General features: G+C 60.3%; 1 long non-coding RNA gene across 1 annotated transcript in view; it reads right to left on the bottom strand.

Moving 5' to 3' along the window:
- LOC138350483 (uncharacterized) overlaps positions 1 to 23,656 on the bottom strand; it is a 142,579-nt gene that overhangs the window by 66,412 nt on the left and 52,511 nt on the right. The gene's annotated exons all lie outside the window — the stretch shown is intronic.

The following is a 23,656-nucleotide window of genomic DNA, read 5'->3' as shown; positions in this document are numbered from 1 at the left end:
CTGGTGCCCCCCACACACACCTGTTGCTAGTGCCCCCACACCCACCTGTTGCTGGTGCCCCCACACCCATCTGTTGCTGGTGCCCCCACACCCACCTGTTGCTGGAGCCCCCACACCCACCTGTTGCTGGTGCCCTCCACACCCACCTGTTGCTGGTGCCCCCCAAACACACCTGTTGCTGGTGCCCCCACACCCACCTGTTGCTGGTGCCCCAACACCCACCTGTTGCTTGTGCCCTCACACCCACTTGTTGCTGGTACCTCCACACCCACCTATTGCTAGTACCCAAAACCACCAACACCCACCTGTTTTTGGTGCCCTCACACCCACCTGTTGCTAGTGCCTCCACATCCACCTGTTGCTGGTGCCCCCACACCCACCTGTTGTTGATGCCCCCCACACCCACCTGTTGCTGGTGCCCCCACAACCAGCTGTTTCTGGTGCCCCCACACGCAACTGTTGCTGGTGCCCAGACACCCACCTTTTGCTGGTGCCCCCCAACACCCACCTGTTGCTGGTGCCCCCACACCCACCTGTTGCTGGTGCCCCCACACCCACCTGTTGCTGGTGCCCCCACACCGTCCTGTTGCTGGTGCACCCCACACCCACCTGTTGCTGGTGCCCCCACACCCACATGTTGCTGGTGCCCGTCACACCCACCTGCTGCTGGTGCCCCCACACCCACCTGTTGCTGGTGCCCCCCAAACCCACCTGTTGCTGGTGCCCTCACACCCACCTGCTGCTGGTACCTCCACACCCACCTATTGCTAGTACCCCCGCCCCCCACCCACAGCCACCTGTTTTTGGTGCCCTCACACCCACCTGTTGCTGGTACCTCCACATCCACCTGTTGCTGGTGCCCCCACACCCACTAGTTGATGATGCCCCCCACACCCACCCGTTGCTGGTGCCCCCACACCCACCTGTTGTTGATGCCCCCACAACCAGCTGTTGCTGGTGCCCCCACACGCAACTGTTGCTGGTGCACCGACACCCACCTTTAACTGGTGCCCCCAACACCCACCTGTTGCTGGTGCCCCCACACCCACCTGTTGCTGGTGCCCCCACACCCACCTGTTGCTGGTGCCCCCACACCGTCCAGTTGCTGGAGCCCCCCCCCCACACCCAGCTGTTGCACCCCACACCCACCTGCTGCTGGCGCCCCCTCACACCCACCTGTTGCTGGTGCCCTCCAAACCCACCTGTTGCTGGTGCCCCCCACACACACCTGTTGCTAGTGCCCCCACACCCACCTGTTGCTGGTGCCCCCACACCCATCTGTTGCTGGTGCCCCCACCCCCACCTGTTGCTGGAGCCCCCAAATCCACCTGTTGCTGGTGCCCCTCACACCCAGCTGTTGCTAGTGCACCCCACACCTACCTGTTGCTGGTGCCCTCCACACCCACCTGTTGCTGGTGCCCCCCACATACACCTGTTGCTGGTGCGCCCACACCCACCTGTTGCTGGTGCCCCAACACCCACCTGTTGCTTGTGCCCTCACATCCACTTGTTGCTGGTACCTCCACACCCACCTATTGCTAGTACCCCCCCCACAACCAACACCCACCTGTTTTTGGTGCCCTCACACCCACCTGTTGTTGATGCCCCCCACACACACCTGTTGCTGGTACCCCCACAACCAGCTGTTGCTGGTGCCCCCACACCCACCTGTTGTTGATGCCCCCCACACACACCTGTTGCTGGTACCCCCACAACCAGCTGTTGCTGGTGCCCCCACACGCAACTGTTGCTGGTTCCCCGACACCCACTATTTGCTGGTGCCCCCAACCCCCACCTGTTGCTGGTGCCCCCACACCCACCTGTTGCTGGTGTCCCCACACCCACCTGTTGCTGGTGCCCCCACACCGTCCTGTTGCTGGTGCACCCCACACCCACCTGTTGCTGGTGCCACCACACCCACATGTAGCTGGTGCCCGTCACACCCACCTGCTGCTGGTGCCCCCACACCCACCTGTTGCTGGTGCCCTCCAAACCCACCTGTTTCTGGTGCCCCCACACCCACCTGTTGCTGGTGCCCCCAAACCCACCTGTTGCTGGTGCCCCCCACACCCAGCTGTTGCTGGTGCACCCCACACCCACCTGTTGCTGGTACCCTTCACACCCACCTGTTGCTGGTGCCCCCCACACACACCTGTTGCTGGTGCCCCCTCACCCACCTGTTGCTGGTGCCCCAACACCCACCTGTTGCTTGTGCCCTCACACCTACTTGTTGCTGGTACCTCCACACCCACCTATTGCTAGTACCCAAAACCACCAACACCCACCTGTTTTTGGTGCCCTCACACCCACCTGTTGCTAGTGCCTCCACATCCACCTGTTGCTGGTGCCCCCACACCCACCTGTTGTTGATGCCCCCCACACCCACCTGTTGCTGGTGCCCCCACAACCAGCTGTTGCTGGTGCCCCCACACGCAACTGTTGCTGGTGCCCAGACACCCACCTTTTGCTGGTGCCCCCCAACACCCACCTGTTGCTGGTGCCCCCACACCCACCTGTTGCTGGTGCCCCCACACCCACCTGTTGCTGGTGCCCCCACACCGTCCTGTTGCTGGTGCACCCCACACCCACCTGTTGCTGGTGCCCCCACACCCACATGTTGCTGGTGCCCGTCACACCCACCTGCTGCTGGTGCCCCCACACCCACCTGTTGCTGGTGCCCCCCAAACCCACCTGTTGCTGGTGCCCTCACACCCACCTGCTGCTGGTACCTCCACACCCACCTATTGCTAGTACCCCCGCCCCCCACCCACAGCCACCTGTTTTTGGTGCCCTCACACCCACCTGTTGCTGGTACCTCCACATCCACCTGTTGCTGGTGCCCCCACACCCACTAGTTGATGATGCCCCCCACACCCACCCGTTGCTGGTGCCCCCACACCCACCTGTTGTTGATGCCCCCACAACCAGCTGTTGCTGGTGCCCCCACACGCAACTGTTGCTGGTGCACCGACACCCACCTTTAACTGGTGCCCCCAACACCCACCTGTTGCTGGTGCCCCCACACCCACCTGTTGCTGGTGCCCCCACACCCACCTGTTGCTGGTGCCCCCACACCGTCCAGTTGCTGGAGCCCCCCCCCACACCCAGCTGTTGCACCCCACACCCACCTGCTGCTGGCGCCCCCTCACACCCACCTGTTGCTGGTGCCCTCCAAACCCACCTGTTGCTGGTGCCCCCCCACACACACCTGTTGCTAGTGCCCCCACACCCACCTGTTGCTGGTGCCCCCACCCCCACCTGTTGCTGGAGCCCCCAAATCCACCTGTTGCTGGTGCCCCTCACACCCAGCTGTTGCTAGTGCACCCCACACCCACCTGTTGCTGGTGCCCTCCACACCCACCTGTTGCTGGTGCCCCCCACATACACCTGTTGCTGGTGCCCCCACACCCACCTGTTGCTGGTGCCCCAACACCCACCTGATGCTTGTGCCCTCACATCCACTTGTTGCTGGTACCTCCACACCCACCTATTGCTAGTACCCCCCCCACAACCAACACCCACCTGTTGTTGATGCCCCCCACACACACCTGTTGCTGGTACCCCCCACACCGTCCTGTTGCTGGTGCACCCCACACCCACCTGTTGCTGGTGCCCCCACACCCACCTGTTGCTGGTGCCCCCAAGCCCACCTGCTGCTGGTGCCCCCCACACCCAGCTGTTGCTGGTGCACCCCACACCCACCTGTTGCTGGTACCCTTCACACCCACCTGTTGCTGGTGCCTCCCACACACACCTGTTGCTGGTGCCCCCTCACCCACCTGTTACTGGTGCCCTCCACACCCACCTATTGCTGGTGCCCTCACACCCACCTGTTGCTGTTACCTCCACACCCACCTATTGCTAGTACCCCCGCCCCCCACCCACAGCCACCTGTTTTTGGTGCCCTCACACCCACCTGTTGCTGGTGCCTCCACATCCACCTGTTGCTGGTGCCCCCACACCCACTAGTTGATGATGCCCCTCACACCCACCCGTTGCTGGTGCCCCCACACCCACCTGTTGTTGATGCCCCCACAACCAGCTGTTGCTGGTGCCCCCACACGCAACTGTTGCTGGTGCACCGACATCCACCTTTTACTGGTGCCCCCAACACCCACCTGTTGCTGGTGCCCCCACACCCACCTGTTGCTGGTGCCCCCACACCCACCTGTTGCTGGTGCCTCCACACCGTCCAGTTGCTGGAGCCCCCCCCCCCTACACCCAGCTGTTGCTGGTGCACCCCACACCCAGCTGTTACACCCCACACCCACCTGCTGCTGGCGCCCCCTCACACCCACCTGTTGCTGGTGCCCTCCAAACCCACCTGTTGCTGGTGCCCCCCACACACACCTGTTGCTAGTGCCCCCACACTTACCTGTTGCTGGTGCCCAGACACCCACCTTTTGCTGGTGCCCCCCAACACCCACCTGTTGCTGGTGCCCCCACACCCACCTGTTGCTGGTGCCCCCACACCCACCTGTTGCTGGTGCCCCCACACCGTCCTGTTGCTGGTGCACCCCACACCCACCTGTTGCTGGTGCCCCCACACCCACATGTTGCTGGTGCCCGTCACACCCACCTGCTGCTGGTGCCCCCACACCCACCTGTTGCTGGTGCCCCCCAAACCCACCTGTTGCTGGTGCCCTCACACCCACCTGCTGCTGGTACCTCCACACCCACCTATTGCTAGTACCCCCGCCCCCCACCCACAGCCACCTGTTTTTGGTGCCCTCACACCCACCTGTTGCTGGTACCTCCACATCCACCTGTTGCTGGTGCCCCCACACCCACTAGTTGATGATGCCCCCCACACCCACCCGTTGCTGGTGCCCCCACACCCACCTGTTGTTGATGCCCCCACAACCAGCTGTTGCTGGTGCCCCCACACGCAACTGTTGCTGGTGCACCGACACCCACCTTTAACTGGTGCCCCCAACACCCACCTGTTGCTGGTGCCCCCACACCCACCTGTTGCTGGTGCCCCCACACCCACCTGTTGCTGGTGTCCCCCACACCGTCCAGTTGCTGGAGCCCCCCCCCCCACACCCAGCTGTTGCACCCCACACCCACCTGCTGCTGGCGCCCCCTCACACCCACCTGTTGCTGGTGCCCTCCAAACCCACCTGTTGCTGGTGCCCCCCCACACACACCTGTTGCTAGTGCCCCCACACCCACCTGTTGCTGGTGCCCCCACCCCCACCTGTTGCTGGAGCCCCCAAATCCACCTGTTGCTGGTGCCCCTCACACCCAGCTGTTGCTAGTGCACCCCACACCCACCTGTTGCTGGTGCCCTCCACACCCACCTGTTGCTGGTGCCCCCCACATACACCTGTTGCTGGTGCCCCCACACCCACCTGTTGCTGGTGCCCCAACACCCACCTGATGCTTGTGCCCTCACATCCACTTGTTGCTGGTACCTCCACACCCACCTATTGCTAGTACCCCCCCCACAACCAACACCCACCTGTTTTTGGTGCCCTCACACACACCTGTTGTTGATGCCCCCCACACACACCTGTTGCTGGTACCCCCACAACCAGCTGTTGCTGGTGCCCCCACACCCACCTGTTGTTGATGCCCCCCACACACACCTGTTGCTGGTACCCCCACAACCAGCTGTTGCTGGTGCCCCCACACGCAACTGTTGCTGGTTCCCCGACACCCACTATTTGCTGGTGCCCCCAACCCCCACCTGTTGCTGGTGCCCCCACACCCACCTGTTGCTGGTGCCCCCACACCCAGCTGTTGCTGGTGCCCCCACACCGTCCTGTTGCTGGTGCACCCCACACCCACCTGTTGCTGGTGCCCCCACACCCACATGTTGCTGGTGCCCGTCACACCCACCTGCTGCTGGTGCCCCCACACACACCTGTTGCTGGTGCCCTCCACACCCACCTGTTTCTGGTGTCCCCACACCCACCTGTTGCTGGTGCCCCCAAGCCCACCTGCTGCTGGTGCCCCCCACACCCAGCTGTTGCTGGTGCACCCCACACCCACCTGTTGCTGTTACCTCCACACCCACCTATTGCTAGTACCCCCGCCCCCCACCCACAGCCACCTGTTTTTGGTGCCCCTCACACCCACCTGTTGCTGGTGCCTCCACATCCACCTGTTGCTGGTGCCCCCACACCCACTAGTTGATGATGCCCCTCACACCCACCCGTTGCTGGTGCCCCCACACCCACCTGTTGTTGATGCCCCCACAACCAGCTGTTGCTGGTGTCCCCACACGCAACTGTTGCTGGTGCACCGACATCCACCTTTTACTGGTGCCCCCAACACCCACCTGTTGCTGGTGCCCCCACACCCACCTGTTGCTGGTGCCCCCACACCCACCTGTTGCTGGTGCCTCCACACCGTCCAGTTGCTGGAGCCCCCCCCCCTACACCCAGCTGTTGCTGGTGCACCCCACACCCAGCTGTTGCACCCCACACCCACCTGCTGCTGGCGCCCCCTCACACCCACCTGTTGCTGGTGCCCTCCAAACCCACCTGTTGCTGGTGCCCCCCACACACACCTGTTGCTAGTGCCCCCACACCCACCTGTTGCTGGTGCCCCCACACCCATCTGTTGCTGGTGCCCCCACACCCACCTGTTGCTGGAGCCCCCAAATCCACCTGTTGCTGGTGCCCTCACACCCAGCTGTTGCTAGTGCACCCCACACCCACCTGTTGCTGGTGCCCTCCAAACCCACCTGTTGCTGGTGCCCCCAACATACACCTGTTGCTGGTGCCCCCACACCCACCTGTTGCTGGTGCCCCAACACCCACCTGTTGCTTGTGCCCTCACACCCACTTGTTGCTGGTACCTCCACACCCACCTATTGCTAGTACCCCCCCACCACCAACACCCACCTGTTTTTCGTGCCCTCACACCCACCTGTTGCTGGTGCCTCCACATCCACCTGTTGCTGGTGCCCCCACACCCACCTGTTGTTGATGCCCCCAACACACACCTGTTGCTGGTACCCCCACAACCAGCTGTTGCTGGTACCCCGACACGCAACTGTTGCTGGTGCCCCGACACCCACCATTTGCTGGTTCCCCCAACCCCCACCTGTTGCTGGTGCCCCCACACCCACCTGTTGCTGGTGCCCCCACACCCACCTGTTGCTGGTGCCCCCACACCGTCCTGTTGCACCCCACACCCACCTGATGCTTGTGCCCCCACACCCACATGTTGCTGATGCCCGTCACACCCACCTGCTGCTGGTGCCCCCACACCCACCTGTTGCTGGTGCCCTCCACACCCACCTGTTTCTGGTGCCCCCACACCCACCTGTTGCTGGTGCCCCCAAACCCACCTGCTGCTGGTGCCCCCCACACCCAGCTGTTGCTGGTGCACCCCACACCCACCTGTTGCTGGTACCCTTCACACCCACCTGTTGCTGGTGCCCCCCACACACACATGTTGCTGGTGCCCCCTCACCCACCTGTTGCTGGTGCCCCCCACACCCACCTGTTGCTGGTGCCCTCACACCCACCTGTTGCTGGTACCTCCACACCCACCTATTGCTAGTACCTCCGCCCCCCACCCACACCCACCTGTTTTTGGTGCCCTCACACCCACCTGTTGCTGGTGCCTCCACATCCACCTGTTGCTGGTGCCCCCACACCCACCAGTTGATGATGCCCCCCCCACACACACGTTGCTGGTGCCCCCACACCTACCTGTTGTTGATGCCCCCACAACCAGCTGTTGCTGGTGCCCCCACACGCAACTGTTGCTGGTGCACCGACACCCACCTTTTACTGGTGCCCCCAACACCCACCTGTTGCTGGTGCCACCACACCGTCCTGTTGCTGGAGCCCCCCCCCCACACCCAGCTGTTGCTGGTGCACCCCACACCCAGCTGTTGCACCCCACACCCACCTGTTGCTGGTGCCCCCACACCCACATGTTGCTGGTGCTCGTCACACCCACCTGCTGCTGGTGCCCCCACACCCACCTGGTGCTGGTGCCCTCCACACTCACCTGTTTCTGGTGCCCCCACACCCACCTGTTGTTGATGCCCCTACACCCACCTGTTGCTGGTGCCCCCACACCCACCTGTTGCTAGTGCCCCCACACCGTCCTGTTGCTGGTGCTCCACCCCCCCCCACACCCATCTGTTGCTGGTGCCCCCCACACCCAGCTGTTGCAGGTGCACCCTACACCCACCTGTTGCTGGTGCCCCCACACCCACATGTTGCTGGTGCCCGTCACACCCACCTGCTGCTGGTGTCCCCACACCCAGCTGTTGCTGGTGCACCCCACACCCACCTGTTGCTGGTGCACCCGCACCCACATGTTGCTGGTGCCCGTCACACCCACCTGCTGCTGGTGCCCCCACATCCACCTGTTGCTGGTTCCCTCCACACTCACCTGTTTCTGGTACCCCCACACCCACCTGTTGTTGATGCCCCTACACCCAGCTGTTGCTGGTGCCCCCACACCCACCTGTTGCTGGTGCACCCACCCCAACACCCAGCTGTTGCACCCCACACCCAGCTGTTGCTGGTGCACACCCACCTATTGCTGGTGCCCCCACACCCACATGTTGCTGGTGCCCGTCACACCCACCTGTTGTTGATGCCCCTACACCCACCTGTTGCTGGTGCCCCCACACCCAGCTTTTGCTGGTGCCCCCACACCCCCTTGTTGCTGGTGCCTCCACACCCACCTGTTGCTGGTGCCCCCACACCCACCTGTTGTTGGTGCCCTCCCCCCCCCCCACTCCCTGCTGTAGCTTTTGCTTCCACACCCAGCTGTTGCTGGTGCCCACCCACACCCAGCTGTTGCTGGCGACCCCACACCCACCTGTTGCTGGTGCCCCCACACCCAGCTTTTGCTGGTGCCCCACACCCACCTGTTGCTGGTACCCTTCACACCCACCTGTTGCTGGTGCCTCCCACACACACCTGTTGCTGGTGCCCCCTCACCCACCTGTTACTGGTGCCCTCCACACCCACCTGTTGCTGGTGCCCTCACACCCACCTGTTGCTGTTACCTCCACACCCACCTATTGCTAGTACCCCCGCCCCCCACCCACAGCCACCTGTTTTTGGTGCCCTCACACCCACCTGTTGCTGGTGCCTCCACATCCACCTGTTGCTGGTGACCCACACCCACTAGTTGATGATGCCCCTCACACCCACCCGTTGCTGGTGCCCCCACACCCACCTGTTGTTGATGCCCCCACAACCAGCTGTTGCTGGTGCCCCCACACGCAACTGTTGCAGGTGCACCGACATCCACCTTTTACTGGTGCCCCCAACACCCACCTGTTGCTGGTGCCCCCACACCCACCTGTTGCTGGTGCCCCCACACCCACCTGTTGCTGGTGCCTCCACACCGTCCAGTTGCTGGAGCCCCCCCCCCCTACACCCAGCTGTTGCTGGTGCACCCCACACCCAGCTGTTGCACCCCACACCCACCTGCTGCTGGCGCCCCCTCACACCCACCTGTTGCTGGTGCCCTCCAAACCCACCTGTTGCTGGTGCCCCCCACACACACCTGTTGCTAGTGCCCCCACACCCACCTGTTGCTGGTGCCCCCACACCCATCTGTTGCTGGTGCCCCCACACCCACCTGTTGCTGGAGCCCCCAAATCCACCTGTTGCTGGTGCCCTCACACCCAGCTGTTGCTAGTGCACCCCACACCCACCTGTTGCTGGTGCCCTCCAAACCCACCTGTTGCTGGTGCCCCCCACATACACCTGTTGCTGGTGCCCCCACACCCACCTGTTGCTGGTGCCCCAACACCCACCTGTTGCTTGTGCCCTCACACCCACTTGTTGCTGGTACCTCCACACCCACCTATTGCTAGTACCCCCCCACCACCAACACCCACCTGTTTTTCGTGCCCTCACACCCACCTGTTGCTGGTGCCTCCACATCCACCTGTTGCTGGTGCCCCCACACCCACCTGTTGTTGATGCCCCCAACACACACCAGTTGCTGGTACCCCCACAACCAGCTGTTGCTGGTACCCCGACACGCAACTGTTGCTGGTGCCCCGACACCCACCATTTGCTGGTGCCCCCAACCCCCACCTGTTGCTGGTGCCCCCACACCCACCTGTTGCTGGTGCCCCCACACCCACCTGTTGCTGGTGCCCCCACACCGTCCTGTTGCACCCCACACCCACCTGATGCTGGTGCCCCAACACCCACATGTTGCTGATGCCCGTCACACCCACCTGCTGCTGGTGCCCCCACACCCACCTGTTGCTGGTGCCCTCCACACCCACCTGTTTCTGGTGCCCCCACACCCACCTGTTGCTGGTGCCCCCAAACCCACCTGCTGCTGGTGCCCCCCACACCCAGCTGTTGCTGGTGCACCCCACACCCACCTGTTGCTGGTACCCTTCACACCCACCTGTTGCTGGTGCCCCCCACACACACATGTTGCTGGTGCCCCCTCACCCACCTGTTGCCCCCCACACCCACTTGTTGCTGGTGCCCTCACACCCACCTGTTGCTGGTACCTCCACACCCACCTATTGCTAGTACCTCCGCCCCCCACCCACACCCACCTGTTTTTGGTGCCCTCACACCCACCTGTTGCTGGTGCCTCCACATCCACCTGTTGCTGGTGCCCCCACACCCACCAGTTGATGATGCCCCCCACACACACACGTTGCTGGTGCCCCCACACCTACCTGTTGTTGATGCCCCCACAACCAGCTGTTGCTGGTGCCCCCACACGCAACTGTTGCTGGTGCACCGACACCCACCTTTTACTGGTGCCCCCAACACCCACCTGTTGCTGGTGCCACCACACCGTCCTGTTGCTGGAGCCCCCCCCCCCACCCAGCTGTTGCTGGTGCACCCCACACCCAGCTGTTGCACCCCACACCCACCTGTTGCTGGTGCCCCCACACCCACATGTTGCTGGTGCTCGTCACACCCACCTGCTGCTGGTGCCCCCACACCCACCTGGTGCTGGTGCCCTCCACACTCACCTGTTTCTGGTGCCCCCACACCCACCTGTTGTTGATGCCCCTACACCCACCTGTTGCTGGTGCCCCCACACCCACCTGTTGCTGGTGCCCCCACACCGTCCTGTTGCTGGTGCTCCACCCCCCCCCACACCCATCTGTTGCTGGTGCCCCCCACACCCAGCTGTTGCAGGTGCACCCTACACCCACCTGTTGCTGGTGCCCCCACACCCACATGTTGCTGGTGCCCGTCACACCCACCTGCTGGTGGCGTCCCCACACCCAGCTGTTGCTGGTGCACCCCACACCCACCTGTTGCTGGTGCACCCGCACCCACATGTTGCTGGTGCCCGTCACACCCACCTGCTGCTGGTGCCCCCACATCCACCTGTTGCTGGTTCCCTCCACACTCACCTGTTTCTGGTACCCCCACACCCACCTGTTGTTGATGCCCCTACACCCAGCTGTTGCTGGTGCCCCCACACCCACCTGTTGCTGGTGCCCACACACCGTCCTGTTGCTGGTGCACTCACCCCAACACCCAGCTGTTGCACCCCACACCCAGCTGTTGCTGGTGCACCCCCACACCCACCTATTGCTGGTGCCCCCACACCCACATGTTGCTGGTGCCCGTCACACCCACCTGCTGCTGGTGCCCCCACACCCACCTGTTGCTGGTGCCCCCCAAACCCACCTGTTGCTGGTGCCCTCACACCCACCTGCTGCTGGTACCTCCACACCCACCTATTGCTAGTACCCCCGCCCCCCACCCACAGCCACCTGTTTTTGGTGCCCTCACACCCACCTGTTGCTGGTACCTCCACATCCACCTGTTGCTGGTGCCCCCACACCCACTAGTTGATGATGCCCCCCACACCCACCCGTTGCTGGTGCCCCCACACCCACCTGTTGTTGATGCCCCCACAACCAGCTGTTGCTGGTGCCCCCACACGCAACTGTTGCTGGTGCACCGACACGCACCTTTAACTGGTGCCCCCAACACCCACCTGTTGCTGGTGCCCCCACACCCACCTGTTGCTGGTGCCCCCACACCCACCTGTTGCTGGTGCCCCCACACCGTCCAGTTGCTGGAGCCCCCCCCCCCCACACCCAGCTGTTGCACCCCACACCCACCTGCTGCTGGCGCCCCCTCACACCCACCTGTTGCTGGTGCCCTCCAAACCCACCTGTTGCTGGTGCCCCCCCCACACACACCTGTTGCTAGTGCCCCCACACCCACCTGTTGCTGGTGCCCCCACCCCCACCTGTTGCTGGAGCCCCCAAATCTACCGGTTGCTGGTGCCCCTCACACCCAGCTGTTGCTAGTGCACCCCACACCCACCTGTTGCTGGTGCCCTCCACACCCACCTGTTGCTGGTGCCCCCCACATACACCTGTTGCTGGTGCCCCCACACCCACCTGTTGCTGGTGCCCCAACACCCACCTGATGCTTGTGCCCTCATATCCACTTGTTGCTGGTACCTCCACACCCACCTATTGCTAGTACCCCCCCCACAACCAACACCCACCTGTTTTTGGTGCCCTCACACACACCTGTTGTTGATGCCCCCCACACACACCTGTTGCTGGTACCCCCACAACCAGTTGTTGCTGGTGCCCCCACACCCACCTGTTGTTGATGCCCCCCACACACACCTGTTGCTGGTACCCCCACAACCAGCTGTTGCTGGTGCCCCCACACGCAACTGTTGCTGGTTCCCCGACACCCACTATTTGCTGGTGCCCCCAACCCCCACCTGTTGCTGGTGCCCCCACACCCACCTGTTGCTGGTGCCCCCACACCCACCTGTTGCTGGTGCCCCCACACCGTCCTGTTGCTGGTGCACCCCACACCCACCTGTTGCTGGTGCCCCCACACCCACATGTTGCTGGTGCCCGTCACACCCACCTGCTGCTGGTGCCCCCACACACACCTGTTGCTGGTGCCCTCCACACCCACCTGTTTCTGGTGTCCCCACACCCACCTGTTGCTGGTGCCCCCAAGCCCACCTGTTGCTGGTGCCCCCACACCCAGCTTTTGCTGGTGCCCCCACACCCCCTTGTTGCTGGTGCCTCCACACCCACCTGTTGCTGGTGCCCCCACACCCACCTGTTGTTGGTGCCCCCCCCCCCCCACTCCCTGCTGTAGCTTTTGCTTCCACACCCAGCTGTTGCTGGTGCCCACCCACACCCAGCTGTTGCTGGCGACCCCACACCCACCTGTTGCTGGTGCCCCCACACCCAGCTTTTGCTGGTGCCCCACACCCACCTGTTGCTGGTACCCTTCACACCCACCTGTTTCTGGTGCCTCCCACACACACCTGTTGCTGGTGCCCCCTCACCCACCTGTTACTGGTGCCCTCCACACACACCTGTTGCTGGTGCCCTCACACCCACCTGTTGCTGTTACCTCCACACCCACCTATTGCTAGTACCCCCGCCCCCCACCCACAGCCACCTGTTTTTGGTGCCCTCACACCCACCTGTTGCTGGTGCCTCCACATCCACCTGTTGCTGGTGACCCACACCCACTAGTTGATGATGCCCCTCACACCCACCCGTTGCTGGTGCCCCCACACCCACCTGTTGTTGATGCCCCCACAACCAGCTGTTGCTGGTGCCCCCACACGCAACTGTTGCTGGTGCACCGACATCCACCTTTTACTGGTGCCCCCAACACCCACCTGTTGCTGGTGCCCCCACACCCACCTGTTGCTGGTGCCCCCACACCCACCTGTTGCTGGTGCCTCCACACCGTCCAGTTGCTGGAGCCCCCCCCCTACACCCAGCTGTTGCTGGTGCACCCCACACCCAGCTGTTGCACCCCACACCCACCTGCTGCTGGCGCCCCCTCACACCCACCTGTTGCTGGTGCCCTCCAAACCCACCTGTTGCTGGTGCCCCCCACACACACCTGTTGCTAGTGCCCCCACACCCACCTGTTGCTGGTGCCCCCACACCCATCTGTTGCTGGTGCCCCCACACCCACCTGTTGCTGGAGCCCCCAAATCCACCTGTTGCTGGTGCCCTCACACCCAGCTGTTGCTAGTGCACCCCACACCCACCTGTTGCTGGTTCCCTCCAAACCCACCTGTTGCTGGTGCCCCCCACATACACCTGTTGCTGGTGCCCCCACACCCACCTGTTGCTGGTGCCCCAACACCCACCTGTTGCTTGTGCCCTCACACCCACTTGTTGCTGGTACCTCCACACCCACCTATTGCTAGTACCCCCCCACCACCAACACCCACCTGTTTTTCGTGCCCTCACACCCACCTGTTGCTGGTGCCTCCACATCCACCTGTTGCTGGTGCCCCCACACCCACCTGTTGTTGATGCCCCCAACACACACCAGTTGCTGGTACCCCCACAACCAGCTGTTGCTGGTACCCCGACACGCAACTGTTGCTGGTGCCCCGACACCCACCATTTGCTGGTGCCCCCAACCCCCACCTGTTGCTGGTGCCCCCACACCCACCTGTTGCTGGTGCCCCCACACCCACCTGTTGCTGGTGCCCCCACACCGTCCTGTTGCACCCCACACCCACCTGATGCTGGTGCCCCAACACCCACATGTTGCTGATGCCCGTCACACCCACCTGCTGCTGGTGCCCCCACACCCACCTGTTGCTGGTGCCCTCCACACCCACCTGTTTCTGGTGCCCCCACACCCACCTGTTGCTGGTGCCCCCAAACCCACCTGCTGCTGGTGCCCCCCACACCCAGCTGTTGCTGGTGCACCCCACACCCACCTGTTGCTGGTACCCTTCACACCCACCTGTTGCTGGTGCCCCCCACACACACATGTTGCTGGTGCCCCCTCACCCACCTGTTGCTGGTGCCCCCCACACCCACTTGTTGCTGGTGCCCTCACACCCACCTGTTGCTGGTACCTCCACACCCACCTATTGCTAGTACCTCCGCCCCCCACCCACACCCACCTGTTTTTGGTGCCCTCACACCCACCTGTTGCTGGTGCCTCCACATCCACCTGTTGCTGGTGCCCCCACACCCACCAGTTGATGATGCCCCCCACACACACACGTTGCTGGTGCCCCCACACCTACCTGTTGTTGATGCCCCCACAACCAGCTGTTGCTGGTGCCCCCACACGCAACTGTTGCTGGTGCACCGACACCCACCTTTTACTGGTGCCCCCAACACCCACCTGTTGCTGGTGCCACCACACCGTCCTGTTGCTGGAGCCCCCCCCCCCACCCAGCTGTTGCTGGTGCACCCCACACCCAGCTGTTGCACCCCACACCCACCTGTTGCTGGTGCCCCCACACCCACATGTTGCTGGTGCTCGTCACACCCACCTGCTGCTGGTGCCCCCACACCCACCTGGTGCTGGTGCCCTCCACACTCACCTGTTTCTGGTGCCCCCACACCCACCTGTTGTTGATGCCCCTACACCCACCTGTTGCTGGTGCCCCCACACCCACCTGTTGCTGGTGCCCCCACACCGTCCTGTTGCTGGTGCTCCACCCCCCCACACCCATCTGTTGCTGGTGCCCCCCACACCCAGCTGTTGCAGGTGCACCCTACACCCACCTGTTGCTGGTGCCCCCACACCCACATGTTGCTGGTGCCCGTCACACCCACCTGCTGGTGGTGTCCCCACACCCAGCTGTTGCTGGTGCACACCACACCCACCTGTTGCTGGTGCACCCGCACCCACATGTTGCTGGTGCCCGTCACACCCACCTGCTGCTGGTGCCCCCACATCCACCTGTTGCTGGTTCCCTCCACACTCACCTGTTTCTGGTACCCCCACACCCACCTGTTGTTGATGCCCCTACACCCAGCTGTTGCTGGTGCCCCCACACCCACCTGTTGCTGGTGCCCACACACCGTCCTGTTGCTGGTGCACCCACCCCAACACCCAGCTGTTGCACCCCACACCCAGCTGTTGCTGGTGCACCCCCACACCCACCTATTGCTGGTGCCCCCACACCCACATGTTGCTGGTGCCCGTCACACCCACCTGTTGTTGATGCCCCTACACCCACCTGTTGCTGGTGCCCCCACACCCAGCTTTTGCTGGTGCCCCCACACCCCCTTGTTGCTGGTGCCTCCACACCCACCTGTTGCTGGTGCCCCCACACCCACCTGTTGTTGGTGCCCTCCCCCCCCCCACTCCCAGCTGTAGCTTTTGCTTCCACACCCAGCTGTTGCTGGTGCCCACCCACACCCAGCTGTTGCTGGCGACCCCACACCCACCTGTTGCTGGTGCACCCACACCCAGCTTTTGCTGGTGCCCCACACCCACCTGTTGCCCCCCACTCCCTGCTGTAGCTTTTGCCCCCACACCCAGCTGTTGCTGGTGCCCCCACACCCTCCTGTTGCTGGTGCCCCCACACCCACCTGTTGCTGGTGCCCTCACACCCACCTGTTGCTGGTGCCCCCACACCCACCTTTTGCTGGTGCCCCCCACACCCACCTGTTGCCTCACACCCACCTGTTGCTGGTGCCCCCACACCCAGATGTTGCTGGTGCCCCCACACCCACCTGTTGCTTGTGCCTCCACACCTAGCTGTTGCTGCCGCCCCCACACCCACCTGTTGCTGGTGCCCTCACACCGTCCTGTTGCTGGTGCACCCCACACCCACCTGTTGCTGGTGCCCCCACACCCACATGATGCTGGTGCCCCCACACCCACCTGTTGCTGGTGCCCTCCACACCCACCTGTTTCTGGTGCCCCCACACCCACCTGTTGCTGGTGCCCCCAAACCCACCTGTTGCCCCCCACACCCAGCTGTTGCTGGTGCACCCCACACCCACCTGTTGCTGGTACCCTTCACACCCACCTGTTGCTGGTGCCCTCCACACACACCTGTTGCCCCCTCACCCACCTGTTGCTGGTGCCCCCAACACCCACCTGTTGCCCTCACACCCACCTGTTGCTCGTACCTCCACACCCACCTATTGCTAGTACCCACGCCCCCCACGCACACCCACCTGTTTTTGGTGCCCTCACACCCACCTGTTGCTGGTGCCTCCACATCCACCTGTTGCTGGTGCCCCCACACCCACCAGTTGATGATGCCCCCCACACCCACCCGTTGCTGATTCCCCCACACCCACCTGTTGTTGATGCCCCCACAACCAGCTGTTGCTGGTGCCCCCCACACGCAACTGGTGATGGTGCACCGACACCCACCTTTTACTGGTGCCCCCCAACACCCACTTGTTGCTGGTGCCCCCACACCCATCTGTTGCTGGTGCCCCCACACCCACCTGTTGCTGGTGCCCCCACACCGTCCTGTCGCTGGAGCCCCCCCCACACCCAGCTGTTGCTGGTGCACCCCACACCCAGCTGTGGCACCCCACAATTACCTGTTGCTGGTGCCCCCACACCCACCTGTTGCTGGTGCCCCCACACCCAGCTTTTGCTGGTGCCCCACACCCACCTGTTGCCCCCCACTCCCTGCTGTAGCTTTTACCCCCACACCCAGCTGTTGCTGGTGCCCCCACACCCTCCTGTTGCTGGTGCCCCCACACCCACCTGTTGCTGGTGCCCTCACACCCACCTGTTGCTGGTGCCCCCACACCCACCTTTTGCTGGTGCCCCCCACACCCACCTGTTGCCTCACACCCACCTGTTGCTGGTGCCCCCACACCCAGATGTTGCTGGTGCCCCCACACCCACCTGTTGCTTGTGCCTCCACACCTAGCTGTTGCTGCCGCCCCCACACCCACCTGTTGCTGGTGCCCTCACACCGTCCTGTTGCTGGTGCACCCCACACCCACCTGTTGCTGGTGCCCCCACACCCACATGATGCTGGTGCCCCCACACCCACCTGTTGCTGGTGCCCTCCACACCCACCTGTTTCTGGTGCCCCCACACCCACCTGTTGCTGGTGCCCCCAAACCCACCTGTTGCCCCCCACACCCAGCTGTTGCTGGTGCACCCCACACCCACCTGTTGCTGGTACCCTTCACACCCACCTGTTGCTGGTGCCCTCCACACACACCTGTTGCCCCCTCACCCACCTGTTGCTGGTGCCCCCAACACCCACCTGTTGCTGGTGCCCTCACACCCACCTGTTGCTCGTACCTCCACACCCACCTATTGCTAGTACCCACGCCCCCCACGCACACCCACATGTTTTTGGTGCCCTCACACCCACCTGTTGCTGTTGCCTCCACATCCACCTGTTGCTGGTGCCCCCACACCCACCAGTTGATGATGCCCCCCACACCCACCCGTTGCTGATTCCCCCACACCCACCTGTTGTTGATGTCCCCACAACCAGCTGTTGCTGGTGCCCCCCACACGCAACTGGTGATGGTGCACCGACACCCACCTTTTACTGGTGCCCCCCAACACCCACTTGTTGCTGGTGCCCCCACACCCATCTGTTGCTGGTGCCCCCACACCCACCTGTTGCTGGTGCCCCCAAACCGTCCTGTCGCTGGAGCCCCCCCCACACCCAGCTGTTGCACCCCACACCCAGCTGTGGCACCCCACAATTACCTGTTGCTGGTGCCCCCACACCCACAAGTTGCTGGTGCTCGTCACACCCACCTGCTGCTGGTGCCCCCACACCCACCTGTTGCTGGTGACCTCTACACTCACCTGTTTCTGGTGCCCCCACACCCACCTGTTGTTGATGCCCCTACACCCACCTGTTGCTGGTGCCCCCACACCCACCTGTTGCTGGTGCCCCCACACCGTCCTGTTGCTGGTGCTCCCCCCCCCACACCCAGCTGTTGCTGGTGCACCCCACACCCAGGTGTTGCTGGAGCACCCCACACCCAGCTGTTGCTATAACCCCACACTCACATGTTGCTGGTGCCCGTCACACCCACCTGCTGCTGGTGCCCCCACACCCACGTGTTGCTGGTGCCCTCCACACTCACCTGTTTCTGGTGCCCCCACACCCACCTGTTGTTGATGCCCCTACACCCAGCTGTTGCCCCCACACGCACCTGTTGCGGGCGCCCCCACACTCAGCTTTTGCTGGTGCCCCCACACCCCCTGTTGCTGGTGCCTCCACACCCAACTGTTGCTGGTGCCCCCACACCCACCTGTTGCTGGTGCCCCCACACCCACCTGTTGCCCCCAAACCCACCTGTTGCCCCCCACACCCAGCTGTTGCTGGTGCACCCCACACCCACCTGTTGCTGGTACCCTTCACACCCACCTGTTGCTGGTGCCCTCCACACACACCTGTTGCCCCCTCACCCACCTGTTGCTGGTGCCCCCAACACCCACCTGTTGCTGGTGCCCTCACACCCACCTGTTGCTCGTACCTCCATACCCACCTATTGCTAGTAAACACCCACCTGTTTTTGGTGCCCTCACACCCACCTGTTGCTGGTGCCTCCACATCCACCTGTTGCTGGTGCCCCCACACCCACCAGTTGATGATGCCCCCCACACCCACCCGTTGCTGATTCCCCCACACCCACCTGTTGTTGATGCCCCCACAACCAGCTGTTGCTGGTGCCCCCCACACGCAACTGGTGATGGTGCACCGACACCCACCTTTTACTGGTGCCCCCCAACACCCACTTGTTGCTGGTGCCCCCACACCCATCTGTTGCTGGTGCCCCCACACCCACCTGTTGCCCCCACACCGTCCTGTCGCTGGAGCCCCCCCCACACCCAGCTGTTGCTGGTGCACCCCACACCCAGCTGTGGCACCCCACAATTACCTGTTGCTGGTGCCCCCACACCCACAAGTTGCTGGTGCTCGTCACACCCACCTGCTGCTGGTGCCCCCACACCCACCTGTTGCTGGTGACCTCTACACTCACCTGTTTCTGGTGCCCCCACACCCACCTGTTGTTGATGCCCCTACACCCACCTGTTGCTGGTGCCCCCACACCCACCTGTTGCTGGTGCCCCCACACCGTCCTGTTGCTCCCCCCCCCACACCCAGCTGTTGCTGGTGCACCCCACACCCAGGTGTTGCTGGAGCACCCCACACCCAGCTGTTGCTATAACCCCACACTCACATGTTGCTGGTGCCCGTCACACCCACCTGCTGCTGGTGCCCCCACACCCACGTGTTGCTGGTGCCCTCCACACTCACCTGTTTCTGGTGCCCCCACCTGTTGTTGATGCCCCTACACCCACCTGTTGCTGGTGCCCCCACACGCACCTGTTGCGGGCGCCCCCACACTCAGCTTTTGCTGGTGCCCCCACACCCCCTGTTGCTGGTGCCTCCACACCCAACTGTTGCTGGTGCCCCCACACCCACCTGTTGCTGGTGCCCCCACACCCACCTGTTGCTGGTGCCCTCCCCCCCCCCCACTCCCTGCTGTAGCTTTTGCCTCCACACCCAGCTGTTGCCCCCCACACCCAGCTGTTGCTGGCGACACCACACCCACCTGTTGCTGGTGCCTCCACACCCAGCTGTTGCTGGTGCCCCCACACCCACCTCTTGCCCCCCACTCCCTGCTGTAGCTTTTGCCCCCAAACCCACCTGTTGCTGGTGCCCTCACACCCACCTGTTGCTGGTGCCCCCACACCCAGCTGTTGCTGGTGCCTCCACACCCACCTGTTGCTGGTGCCTCCACACCTAGCTGTTGCTGGCGCCCCCACACCCACCTGTTGCTGGAGCCCCCACACCCACCTGTTGCTGGTGCCTCCACACCCAGCTGTTGCTGGTGCCCCCACACCCACCTGTTGCCTCCACACCCAGCTCCTGTTGGTGCCCCACACACCCTTCTGTTGCTGGTGCCCCCACACCGAGCTGTTGCTGATGCCCCCACACCCACCTGTTGCTGGTGCCCCCACACCCACCTGTTTCTGGTGCCCCCACACCCAACTGTTGCTGGTGCCTCCACACCCACCTGTTACTGGTGCCCTAACACCCACCTGTTGCTGGTGCTCCCACACCCAGCTTTTGCTGGTGCCTCCACACCCAGCTGTTGCTGGGTGTGGAGGCAGAAAATCTAATGATTGGATTCTGGAAGAGAGCTGTGGAAGATTTAAAGGAAATGAAAAAAAAAAAAGGTGACTAGTTTTAGAAAGCCGCCTCCAGTCTCCACCAATAGTCCAGGACGGGCCTTGCATGCATGAGTGGGGGGTGAGGTGGTGGTATACTGTGACTTCCACATGTTTCAAAAAGCAACAATTGCTCTCCATTCACGTGACTAGGTCAGTGTTCGTTTGCCAACTAGTGGATTGCCTCCACTTGGATACAAATATCCAAGATTTGAAAATCATTTGAATAAATTTACAACATTTAATAAAAGTTTTGAAGGGTTCTGTGGTAGATAAGCTTAATTAGTCTCAAAACTGTATGAAAAATGTTGATTGAAATAAGGAGGACTCAACGAGAGAGAAGTGACTTTTTTTTTTTTTTTTAAGTGAGTTTCCTGTTTCCTGTCAATATAAGACAGAGCCGCCCTCTCTTGCTTCATAGTTGCTCTCCATTCACGCGAGCAGGTCAGTGTTCTCATTTACTTTGTGAGGAGGGTGGATCTCCTGATGGTGTGGCTGTCATATCTGTTATTATATTGAAAAAGGGAGAGTGACTATTGTTTGCTCATGGTTCTCACGCGACTAGGTCAGTCAGTGTCCTTATTTCTTCTACTATAACTGATTTTTATTTAACAGACTGTGACAGGCCGAGATGTAAGAGAGCTGTGAGGATACTAACCAACTAAGGAAGAGTCGTTAAGTTTCTTATGCATTCCCCTCCCATAGCAATCCAGGATGTTGCGGGAAAGAATCAAAAGTAATAGAGGAGTAGAAAAACCATCTGGGATACCAATATTCACATACACAGCTTTAACCAAAAAAATTTGAGATAATTTTCAACATTCTTTTGCCAGAGAGGCCATTTAGGGGTAAATTGACATTTTATTAGAGATAAATTTTTTTGCATAATGAATCCTTTCGACAAGATGTTTACTACGGAATGTGAGAATTTCAAATCTTTTGTACCTTCAATTACATCAAGTTTACAATTGTCTAACTATATTCAATACTTTTATAATTGTGGACTAAATATTACTTTAGAACGAGATTTAAAATTACCATCAGATTTTTTGTTTGAAACAGACATACAAACTCTTTATTCCTTGAAAATATGGATGGGATCTAACGAGGAAGGGAAACCACTATCATCACAATTTCAATTTATACTGCGATGTCAAATAGAAAACGAAGGATTCTTCAACGAACTTATTTCAAACATAGATGAAAGATATACAATATTATGTGTTTATGACCAAAAATTTAATATAAGAAGCAATAAAAATGCATATAAATCCTTTGCCAATGACTTTCTTACATTTCTAAAGATGGTTCAAGCTTCAGAAGAGGAAAAAGAAACTTTAAAAGAGATGCTGCGAATCGATGGAATATCGATTCCACTTTTGTCGACAAACTACAAATGTGATGAAGAAGAATTTCTGTTAACAAAAAACTATTTCAAGTGAGATTTTTATTTTAGGTACCTGATGTTTGAACACATTCATTGGAAATCAACTGGACAATATGATGTTTATGAAAAATGGGTGAAATGTTTTGAAAAAGAGGTTGATCATTCCTGGTTTCAAATCAACCAATATAGTTTATGTGAAACCAAAAAATGTCAGACTATAACGTATATGGAACCATACATGAAAAATTTATATAAAACATTGGTTAATGAAATTCATGACAGATGGTTTAAATATGAAAACTATTCTTGTCGCATTTTTAGTGATGGTGATGAAGACTTTGACAATATATACATCATTGACTTAAAATTTTGTAATGACTTCAAAAGCATTGACAGAGTTTATCATGTGGAAAAAACTAAAAAATATAATGCACTAATTGCTCGCTTGGGGGTGAAAGAATATGGATCATTTTTTATCGAAATGATTATCATCTGTCACTATTATTATAAGAGAGAATGTATAATTTGTGTAACCCGTAATCCCCAACTCTTTATAAATATAATTCAAACTGGGGAAAAGGATAAAATTCGTAGTTTTATCTTGAAAGATGAAGGTTTATTATCATCTCAGATGAGGAAAAATTGTAGTTTAGTAGCCCAATGCACTCGGAAAATTGTAAATTCTTTGGTTTCGGATACTGAAACAGAATGTTGGAATGTAGCCACATTGCATGAAAAGAGGGATACCACCATCCAAATTCCCCATTTACACCTTAAAAAATTTATACATAATGAAGGTCTAGAACATCTAATGATTGGATTCTGGAAGAGAGCTGTGGAAGATTTAAAGTATTATGTATTTAAATAATTATAAGTTGATAATGAAAATAGTCTCCCAAAGAACAACTGATGTCTGAGGAATGGGAAATTAGTGGTACTTGCCGCTTTCACCAGTTGCTTTCTTAACAGACTTTCCTAGACTAAACAACCGACCCACAATGATAAATTAGAGTGATCTCACCGAGGTGGTTGGGAGCTGCTTTTTTTTTTGGAGCCAGATTTAAATTGGCCACCAAAGTGTAGAGAAACATGCTGGCACAACTCTCAACTCTCGAATGTGTACTTAAGTGGGATAAGAAAAACTCTAAGCTCATTCTCACTATGGAACTAAACGAGGACAGACGGATGGTGGGTAGCATTGTGAGATAAAATAAATAAAATATAATAATAATAATAATAAACAGTGTAATTGTAGATCACTCCTTCTTCAGTCAAGAATGGCACAGAGCAGTGATGACAACGCCATCTGTGAGTCTGCTCCCGAAACCCCCTCCAAATGGACAGCGCCATCAAGTGAGGATGCTCCCGAAACCCCCTCCAAATGGAC

Source organism: Procambarus clarkii, chromosome 45 (assembly GCF_040958095.1).
Source record: "Procambarus clarkii isolate CNS0578487 chromosome 45, FALCON_Pclarkii_2.0, whole genome shotgun sequence".
NCBI lineage: Eukaryota > Metazoa > Arthropoda > Malacostraca > Decapoda > Cambaridae > Procambarus > Procambarus clarkii.
This window is presented reverse-complemented; position numbering and strand designations above follow the sequence as displayed.